An 11,704-nucleotide genomic window follows, 5' to 3' on the forward strand; every position below is an offset into this window, starting at 1 on the left:
ACCATCCTCAGGCCACCAGATTTGTCCCACACTTTATTGACCTTCCTCAGGCCAAAGGATTATTTCCACACAGAACTGACCAATCTCAGGCCACGGGATAATTCCCACACAGTTTTGGCCATCCTCAGGCCACAGGATTATTCACAAATAATATTGACCACCCTCACGCCACAGGATTATTCACACACAGTATTCACCATTCACAGTCCACAGCATTATTCACACACAGCATAGACCGTTCACAGACCACAGAATTATTCAAACACAGCATTGAACAACCCCAGTCAACAGGATTAATCACACATAGTTTTGGCCATTCTCAGGCCATAGGATTGCTCACACACAGTATTGACGATTCACAGGCCAGAGGATTATTCGCACATGGTAATGACCATTCACTATCCAAAGGATTATTCACACACAGTATTGACCATCCACAAGCCACAGGATTATTCTCACACAGTATTGACCAGCCTACGGCCACTGGATTTTTGAACCAACTGCCTTGACAGTTTACAGGCCACAGGAATCTTCATACATGGAACCAACCATTCACTGTCCAAAGGATTATTCACACACTGTATTGACCATTCTCAAGCCACAGGATTAATGAACACACTGTCCTGACCATCCTCAGGCCACAGGATTGTTCACACATGGTATTGATAACCCTCAAGCAATGGTTTATTCACACAGTATTGACGATTCACAGGCCAGTGGATTATTCATACAGAGTATTAGCCATTTTCAAGTCACAGGGTTGTTCACACACAGTATTGACAATCCTGACGCAACACAATTATTCACACACAATATTGACCATCCGCAAGCCACAGGATTATTCACACATGGTATTGACAATCATCAGGTCACACGAGTAATCACACATGGTATTGACCATCCTCAGGCAACAGGATTATTCACACGCAATATTGACCATCCTCACACAAAGACTTATTCACACACAGTATAGACCACCCTAATGCCACAGGAGTATTCACACACGGTATTGACATTCCGCAGGCCACAGGATCATTTACACACATTATTGACCAGCCTCCCGCCACAAGATTATTCACTCAAAGTTTTGACCAACCTCAGGCCACAGGAATATTCATAAACAGTATTGAGCATTCAGGATTATTAAACACAATATTGACAATCCACAGTCCACAGAATTATTCACACAAGTATTCTCCATCCTTGGGCCACAGGATTATTCACACACTGTACTGACCAGCCTACCTCCACAGGATTTTTGAACCCACTGCCTTGTCAGTTTACTGGGCACAGGATTATTCACAAAGTATTGACCACCCTCTGGCCAAGGGTTATTCACACACAGTATTGGCCAGCCTACGGCCCCAGGACTAATGAACACACAGTCATGACCATCCTCATGCCACAGGATTGTTCACACATAATATTGTAGAACCACGGGCCAGAGGATTATTCACACACCGTATTGATGCTTCACAGGCCACAGGATTATTCACACACAATATTGACCATCTTCAGGCCAGAGGATTATTCACACGGTATTGACCATTATCAGGACACATGATTATTCATATACGGTATTGACCATCCTCAGGCCACCGGATCATTTTCACACAGTATTGAATATCATCAGGCCACAGGATTAATCACACACTTTATTGACCATCCTCACGCAATAGAATTATTCTCACACTGTATTAACCACTCTCAGGCCGCAGGATTATTCACACACATTATTGACGATCCTCAGGTCTGGATTACTCACATACAGCAATGACCACCCTCAGGCCACAAGATTATTCCCACACAGAATTCAGCATTCATAATTCCAGGATTATTTACACACAGTATTTACCACCCTCAGGCCTCAGGATTATTCACACACAGTATTGACCATTCACAGTCCACAGCATTACTCACACACAGCACAGACCGTTCACAGGCCACAGGAATATTCACACACAGTATGGACCATTCACAGTCCACAGCATTACTCACACACAGCACAGACAGTTCACAGGCCACACGATTATTCACACACAATATTGACGATTCACAGGCCAGTGGATTATTCACACATGGTATTGACCATTCACTGTCCAAAGTTTTATTCACACACAGTATTGACTATCCTCAAGCCACAGGATTATTCGCACACAATATTGACCATCCTCAGGCAACAGGAGCACTCACACACAGTATTGACCAGCCTCAGGCCAGGGGTTATTCAAAAACAGTATTTACTACTCTTAGGTCACAGCATTATTCACACACGCTATTGACCATCCTCAAGCCACAGGATTATTTTCACATGGTATTGACCATCATCAGGCCACAGGATTATTTTCACACATTATTGACCAGCCTCCAGCCACAAGATTATTCACTGAAAGTATTGACCAACCTCAGGCCACAGGAGTGTTCATAAACAGTATTGAGCATTCATAGTTCCCAGGATTATTTAAACACAGTATTGACAATCCATAGTCCACAGGATTATTCACACAAGTATTCTCCATCCTCAGGCCACAGGATTATTCACATACAGTACTCTACATCGTCAGGCCTCAGGATTACTCACACACTGTATTGACCAGCCTACGGCCACAGAATGTTTGAACCCTCTTATCAGTTTACAGGTCACATGATTATTCACACAAGGTATTGACCATCCTCAGGCCACAGAATTATTCAAGCACAGTACTGACCATCCACAGGCCAAGGGTTATTCACACATAGTATTGACCATCCTCAGACCGAGGAATTATTCACACACTGTATTGACAATCGTCAAGCAACAGGATTATTCACACAGAGTATTGACCAACCGGATTTGTCACACGCAGTATTGGCCATCCTCACGCAACAGGATGAATCACGCATGGTATTGATCATCCTCAGGCCACAGGATTATTCACACGCAGCTCTGACCAACCCCCCCCCCCCCCTTAGGCCACAGGATAAATGAAGATACCTTCTTGTTCATTTACAGGTCACAGATTTATTCACACAGTTTTGACCACCCTCAGGCAGCAGGATTATGCAAAGATAGTACTCACTACCCTCAGGCCACAGGATTGTTCACACACAGTAATGACCATCCTTAGTCCAAGAGTTATTCACTCACAGTATTCAGTGCACAGGATAGTTCACACACTGTATTGACCAATCTCAGGCCATAAGATTATTCCCACACAGTAGTGACCATTCTCAGGCCACAGGATTATTCCCACACAGTAGTGACCATTCTCAGGCCACAGGATTATTCACACACAATATTGACCGTCCTCAAACTGCAGGACTATTCACACACAGTAATGACAATCCTCAGGCCATAGGATTATTCGCACACAGTAGTGACCATTCTCAGGCCACAGGATTATTCCCACACAGTAGTGACCATTCTCAGGCCACAGGATTATTCACACACAATATTGACCGTCCTCAAACTGCAGGACTATTCACACACAGTAATGACAATCCTCAGGCCATAGGATTATTCGCACACAGTAGTGACCATTCTCAGGCAACAGGATTATTCCCACCCAGCATTGATCATTCTCAGGCCACAGGATTGTTCACACACAGAATTGACTACCCTCAGGCCAAGGGTTATTCACACACAGTATTGAAGATTCACAGGCCACAGGATTAGTGACACACGTTATTGACTATCCACAGGCAAAAGGATTATTCACACACTGTACTGACCAGCCTCAGGCCACAGGATCATTCACAAACGATATTGGCCATCCGCAAGCCACAGGATTATTTTCACATAGTATTGACAATCATCAGGCCACATGTTTATTCACATAGTGTATTGACCATCCTCAGGCCACAGGATTGTTCACACATGGTATTGACCATTCACTGCCCAAAGGATTATTCTCACAAAGTATTGACCATCCTCAGGCAACAGGAGCAGTGCACACAGTATTGATCAACTCAGGCCACATGATTATTCACACACAGTATTGACCATTCACAGCCCACAGCATTATTCACACACAATATTGAACAACCTCAGGCAACAAGATTAATCACACATGGAACTGACCATTCACTGTCCAAAGGATTATTCGCACACTGTATTGACCATCCTCACGCAACAGAACGATTCACACAAAGTAATGACCATCCTCAGGCCACAGAATTTTTCACATCCAGTATTGACCAACCTCAGGCCGCAGGATTATTCTCACACAGCATTCAACAACCTCAGGCAACAGGAGTAAACACACATGGAACTGACCATTCACTGTCCAAAGGGTTATTCACACACTGTATTGACCATCCTACGGTAACAGGATGAATGAAAACACTGTCCTGACGATCCTTGTGTCACAGGATTGTTCACACATAGTCGTGCAGATCCTCAGGGCACAGGATTATTCACACAGTATTGACGATCACATTCCAGAGCAGTATTCTCACACAGTATTGATGATTCACAGGCCAAGAGTTATTCACACACAGTATTGACGATATACAGGCCAAAGGATTATGCACACATGGCATTGACCATTCACTGCCCAAAGCATTATTCACACACAGTATTGACCATCTCAAGTCACACGATGGTTCAACACAGTATTCACCATCCTCAGGCAACAGGATTATTCACACACAGTATTGACCACCCTCAAGCCCCAGGATGTTTTGCACACAGTATTGATGATCCTCAGGCCACAGGATTATTTTCACACGGTATTAACCATCATCAGGCCACAGGATTAATCACACACTGCATTGACCATTCTCACGCTACAGAATTATTCACACAAAATAATGACCATCCTCACGCTACAGAATTATTCTGACATAGTATTGACCATCCTCAGTCAACAGGATTATTCACACACCGTACTGACCATCCTCCTGCCACCGGATTTGTCACACACAGTATTGGCCATCCTCACGCAACAGGATGAATCACACATGGTATTGATCATCCTCAGGCCACAGGATTATTCACACGCAGCTCTGAACAACCCCCCCCCCCCCCCCCCCTTAGGCCACAGGATAAATGAAGACACCTTCTTGATCATTTACAGGTCACAGATTTATTCACACACAGTTTTGACCACCCTCAGGCAGCAGGATTATGCACAGATAGTACTCACTACCCTCAGGCCACAGGATTGTTCACACACAGTAATGACCATCCTTAGTCCAAGAGTTATTCACTCACAGTATTCAGTGCACAGGATAGTTCACACACTGTATTGACCAATCTCAGGCCATAAGATTATTCCCACACAGTAGTGACCATTCTCAGGCCACAGGATTATTCCCACACAGTAGTGACCATTCTCAGGCCACAGGATTATTCCCACACAGTAGTGACCATTCTCAGGCCACAGGATTATTCACACACAATATTCACGGTCCTCAAACTGCAGGACTATTCACACACAGTAATGACAATCCTCAGGCCATAGGATTATTCGCACACAGTAGTGACCATTCTCAGGCAACAGGATTATTCCCACCCAGCATTGACCATTCTCAGGCCAACAGGATTATTCACACACAGCATGGACCGTCCTCAGGCGACAGGATTATTCACACAAAGTATTGACAATCCTCAAGACACAGGATTATTCACTCACTGTATTGAACATCCTCAGGTAGCAGGATATTTAACACACACAGTATTGACTATCCTTCGGCACAATGGTTATTCCCACACAGTATTGACTAACATATGGCTACAGTATTAATGAACACACTGTCTTGATCATTTACACATCACAGGTTTACTTCCACGCAGTATTAACGATTCTCAGGCCACAGCAATATTCAGACGCAGTATTGACCATTCACAGGGCACAGGATTATTCACACACAACATTGGCTAGCACATGGCCACAGGATTAATGAACACTCTGTCTTCAATATTTGCAGGTCACAGGATTATTCCAACATAGTATTGACAATCCTCAGGCCACATCATGATTCACACATGTATTGACCAGCCTACAGCCACAGGATTAATGAACACACTGTCTTGATCATTTACAGGTCACAGAAATATTCCCACACAGTATTGACCATCCTCAGGTCACAGGATTATTCCCACACAGCATTGACCATTCTCAGGCCAACAGGATTATTCCCATACATTATTGACCATTCTAAAGCCACAGGATTATTCACATATAGTATGGACCGTCCTCAGTCAACAGGATTATTCACACAAAGTATTGGCAATCCTCAGGCCACTAGATTATTCACACACTGTATTGAACATTCTCAGTTCACAGGATTATTCGCACACAGTATTGACCACCACACAACCACAGAATTAATGAACACACTGTCTTGGATTAATGATTACTCGGTCTTCAACATTTGCAGGTCACAGGATTTTTCCCACATAGTATTGACAATTCTCAGACCACATCATTATTCACACACAATATTGACCAGCCTACGGCCACAGGATTAATGAACACACTGTCTTGACCATTTACAGGTCTCAGGATTATTTCCACACAGTATTGACAATCCTCAGGCCATAGATTTTTCACACACGATATTGACAATCCTCAGGCCACAGGATTATTCACACATTGTATTGATCATCCTCAGACCACAGGACGATTTACGCACAGTATTGACAGTATACAGGCCGCAGGATTACTCACACACAGTATTGAACATTCACAGGCCACAAGATTACTTGCAGAGCGTTTCAGAGAACACCTCTGGGACACCCGGACCAACCAACCCAACCACCCTGTGGATCAACACTTCAACTCCCCCTCCCACTCCACCAAGGATATGCAGGTCTTTGGACTCCTCCATCACCAGACCACAACAACACGACGGTTGGAGGAAGAGCGCCTCATCTTTCGCCTAGGAACCCTCCAACCACAAGGGATGAACTCGGATTTCACTAGTTTCCTCATTTCCCCTCCCCCCACCTTGTCTCAGTCAAATCCATCGAATCCAGCACCGCCTTCCTAACCTGCAATCTTCTTCCAGACCTCTCCGCCCCCACCCCAGTCTGACCTATCACCCTCACCTTGACCTCTTTCCCCCTATCAAATTTCCGACGCCCCTCCCCCAAGTCCCTCCTCCCTACCTTTTATCTTAGCCTGCTGGACAAACTTTCATCATTCCTGAAGAAGGGCTTATGCCCGAAACGTCGATTCTCCTGTTCCCTGGATGCTGCCTGACCTGCTGCGCTTTTCCAGCAATACATTTTCAGCTCTGATCGCCAGCATCTGCAGTCCTCACTTTCTCCACAGGATTACTCAGCCAATGTATTCACAGCCCTCAGGCCACAGGATTATTCGCACACAGTATTGAACATTCTCAGGCCACTTGATTTTTCAAACACAGTACTGACCATCCTCAGGACACACTAGTATTCACACACAATATTCAATATTCCCAGCCCACAGCATTATTCACACACAGTATTGACTGGAACACGGCCACAGGATTAATGAACACAGTGTCTTAACCATTTACATGGTCACAGAATTACTTTCACACAATATTGACTATCTTCAAGCCACAGGATTGTTCACATACAGTATTGAACATCCTCAGGGAACAGGAGTATTCACACATAGTATTGACCAGCATACGGCCACAGGATTAATGAACACACTGTCTTGACCATTTACAGGTCACAGAAATATTCGCACCCAGTATTGACCATCCTCAAGCCACAGGATTATTCACACTCAGTATTGAACATCCTCAGACCACAGGATTATTCTCACACAGCATTGACCATTCTCAGGCCACAGGATTATTCACACACAGTATGGCTGTCCTCAGGCAACATAATTTTTCACACAATGTATGGACCATTCTCAGGCCACAGGATTATTCACTCGCTGTATTGAACATCCTCGGATAGCAGGACATTTAACACACACTGTATTGACTATCCTTCGGCCCAACGGTTATTCCCACACAGTATTGACCATTCTCAGACCACAGGATTATTCCCACACAGTATTGACCATTCTCAGGCCACAGGATTATTCACACACAGTATTGACCATTCTCAGACCACAGGATTATTCCCACACAGTATTGACCATTCTCAGGCCACAGGATTATTCCCACACAGTATTGACCATTTTCAGACCACAGGATTATTCCCATACAGTATTGACCATTCTCAGACCACAGGATTATTCCCACACAGTATTGACCATTCTCAGGCCACAGGATTATTCACACACAGTATGGCTGTCCTCAGGCAACATAATTTTTCACACAATGTATGGACCATTCTCAGTCCACAGGATTACTCACACATAGTATTGACCATCACACAGCCACAGTATTAATGAACGCACTGCCTTGACCATTTACACGTCACAGGATTATTTCCGTGCAGTATTAACGAGTCTCAGGCCACAGCAATATTCACACACAGTATCGACCATTCACAGGGCACAGGATTATTCACACACAGCATTGACTAACACACGGCCACAGGATTAATGAACACTCGGTCTTCAACTTTTGCAGGTCACAGGATTGTTCCAACATAGAATTGACAATCCTCAAGCTACATGATTATTCACACACAGTATTGACCAGCCGACGGCCACAGGATTAATGAACACACTGTCGTGATCATTTACAGGTCACATGATTATTCCCACACAGTATTGAACATCCTCAAGGAACAGGAATCTTTACACAAAGTATTCACCATCCTCAGGCCATGGATTATTCACACACAGTATTGACAATCCTCAAGCCACTGGATTTTTCCTACACAGTATTGACCATTCTCAGGCCACAGGATTATTCACATACAGTATTGACCATCCACAGGCAACAGGATTATTCTCACACTGTATTGACCATTCTCAGGCCACAGGATTATTCACACACAGTATTGACCATCCGCTGGCCACAGTATTATTTGCAAACAATATTGACATTGCACAGGACACAGATTATTAACACATAATATTGACCATCCACAGCCCACAGGATTATTATCACACAGCATTGACCATCCACAGGCCCACATTATTCTCACACAGTATTGCCCACCCTTAGGCAAAGGGCTATTGACACACAGTATTGACAATTCACGGGCCACAGGAATATTCAAACACAGTATTGACCATCCTTAGGCCACAGGATTATTCACACAGTGTATTGACCACTCATAGTCCAAAAGGATTATTCACACATAGAATTGACTATCCTTAGGCCAGGGTTATTCACACACAGTATTTACGAATCACGGGCCATAAGATTATTCACAGACGTTATTGACTGCCCTCAGGCCACAGGATTATTCCCACACAGTATTGACCATTCCCAGGCCACAGGATTATTCACACTCAGTATTGACCATCCTCGGGTAGCAAAATTATTCACACACATTATTGTCCAGCCTCAGGCCACAGAATTAATTACACACTGTATTGACAGTACAGAGGCCACAGGAGTATTCACACACAGTATTGACCATTCTCAGCCCACAGGATTATTCACGCACAGTATTGACGAACATACGGCCACAGGATTAATAAACACATTGCCTTGACCATTCAGTACAAACAGTACTGAACATGCACAGACCACAATTTATTAACACCCAGTATTGACTATCCACAGGCCACAGTTTATTAACAAACAGTATTGAACATGCACAGGCCACAGATTGTTGATTCACAGTATTGACCATCCACATCACAAAGGATTATTATCACACAGCATTGACCATCCACAGGCCACAGGATTACTATCACACAGCATTGACCATCCACAGGCCACAGGATTGCTATCACACAGCATTGACCATCCACAGGCCACAGATTATTAACACCCAGTATTGACCACCCACAGGCCACAGGATTACTATCACACAGCATTGACCATCCACAGCCCACACTATTATTCACTCACAATATTGACCATCCTTAGGCAAATGGTTATACACACACACAGTACTGATGATTCACAGCCCAGAGCATTATTCACACACAGTATTGACTGCCCTCAGGCCACATTATTATTCACGCACAGTATTGACCATCCTCCGTCAGCAGGATTACTCACACACAGTATTGACCATCCTCAGTCAGCAGGATTACTCACACACAGTATTGATCATCCTCAGGTCAAGGGTTATTCACACACAGTATTGACCATTCACAGGCCAGAGGATTATTCGCACACAGTATTGACCATCCTAAGGACATAAGATCATTCACACGCTGTATTGACCAAACTGAGGCCACAGGATTAATGAACACATTCTCTTTACCAATTAACAGGGCACAGGAATATTCCCACACAGTACTGACAATCCACAGGGCACAAGAATATTCCCACACAGTACTGACAATCCACAAGGTACAGGATTATTCACACACATCGTCAAGTTCAGGATTACTCTGACACACTATTAACCATTCACAGTCCACAAGATTATTCACACACAGTATTGACCAGCATACGGCCACAGAATTAATGAATACACTGTCTTGATCATTTCCAGGTCACAGGATTATTCCCACATAGTATTGACCATCCTGAAGTCACAGGATAATTTTCACACAGTATTGACCATCCTCAGGCCATGGATTATCCACACAAGACAAAGGATTATTCCTACACAGTATTGATCATCCTTAGGCAACAGGATTATTCTCACACTGTATTGACCATTTTCAAGTCACTGGATTATTCATAAATGGTATTAAATATCCTCAGGCAACACGATTGTTCACACACAGTATTGACCATCCTCAGGATAAGGGTTATTCACGCACAGTATTGACCATCCACAGCCCACAGGATTATTGCCACACAGCATTGACCATCCACAGGCCACATCATTATTCACACACAGTATGGCCCATCCTTAGGCAAAGGGCTATTCGCACACAGTATTGATTATCCTTGGGCCAAGGGTTATTCACACACAGTATTTACGATTCACGGGCCATAGGATTATACGCACACAGTATTGACTGCCCTCAGTCCAGAGGATTGTTCACAAGTATTGAGCATTCACAGTGCACAAGATTATTCACACACTGTATTCACAAATCTCAGGCCACAGGTTAATTCACACACAGTATTGACAATCCTCCGTCTACAGGATTACTCACTCAGTATTGACCATTCACAGTCTACAGCATTTTTCACACACAGTATTGACAATCCTCAGGCCACAGGATTATTCACACATAGTATTGACGAACATACGGCCACAGGATTAATACACACACTGCTTTGATCATTTACAGCTCACAGGATTATTCACACACAGTATTGACCATTCACAGGCCAGAGGATTATTCACACACATTATTGACCATCCTAAGGCCATTAGATCATTCACACACGGTAGTGACCAACCTCAGGCCACAGGATTAATGAACACATTCTCTTTACTAATTAACAGGGCACAGGATTATTCCCACATGGTATTGAACATTCTCAAACGATAGGATTACACACACACTCTGGGACTCTCTCTCACACACACACACACTCTGGGACTCTCTCTCTCTCTCTCTCACACACACACACACTAGGAGACACACACACACACACACACACACACAGACACACACACTGGGACTCACACACACACACACAGACACACTCTGGGACTCTCTCACACTCACACACACTCTGGGACTCTCTCTCACACACACACACTCTCACACACTCTAGGACTCATACACACACA

This window comes from Chiloscyllium plagiosum, unplaced genomic scaffold, assembly GCF_037043375.1.
Source record: "Chiloscyllium plagiosum isolate Xiang-an unplaced genomic scaffold, Cpla_swu_hap1 HiC_scaffold_29, whole genome shotgun sequence".
NCBI lineage: Eukaryota > Metazoa > Chordata > Chondrichthyes > Orectolobiformes > Hemiscylliidae > Chiloscyllium > Chiloscyllium plagiosum.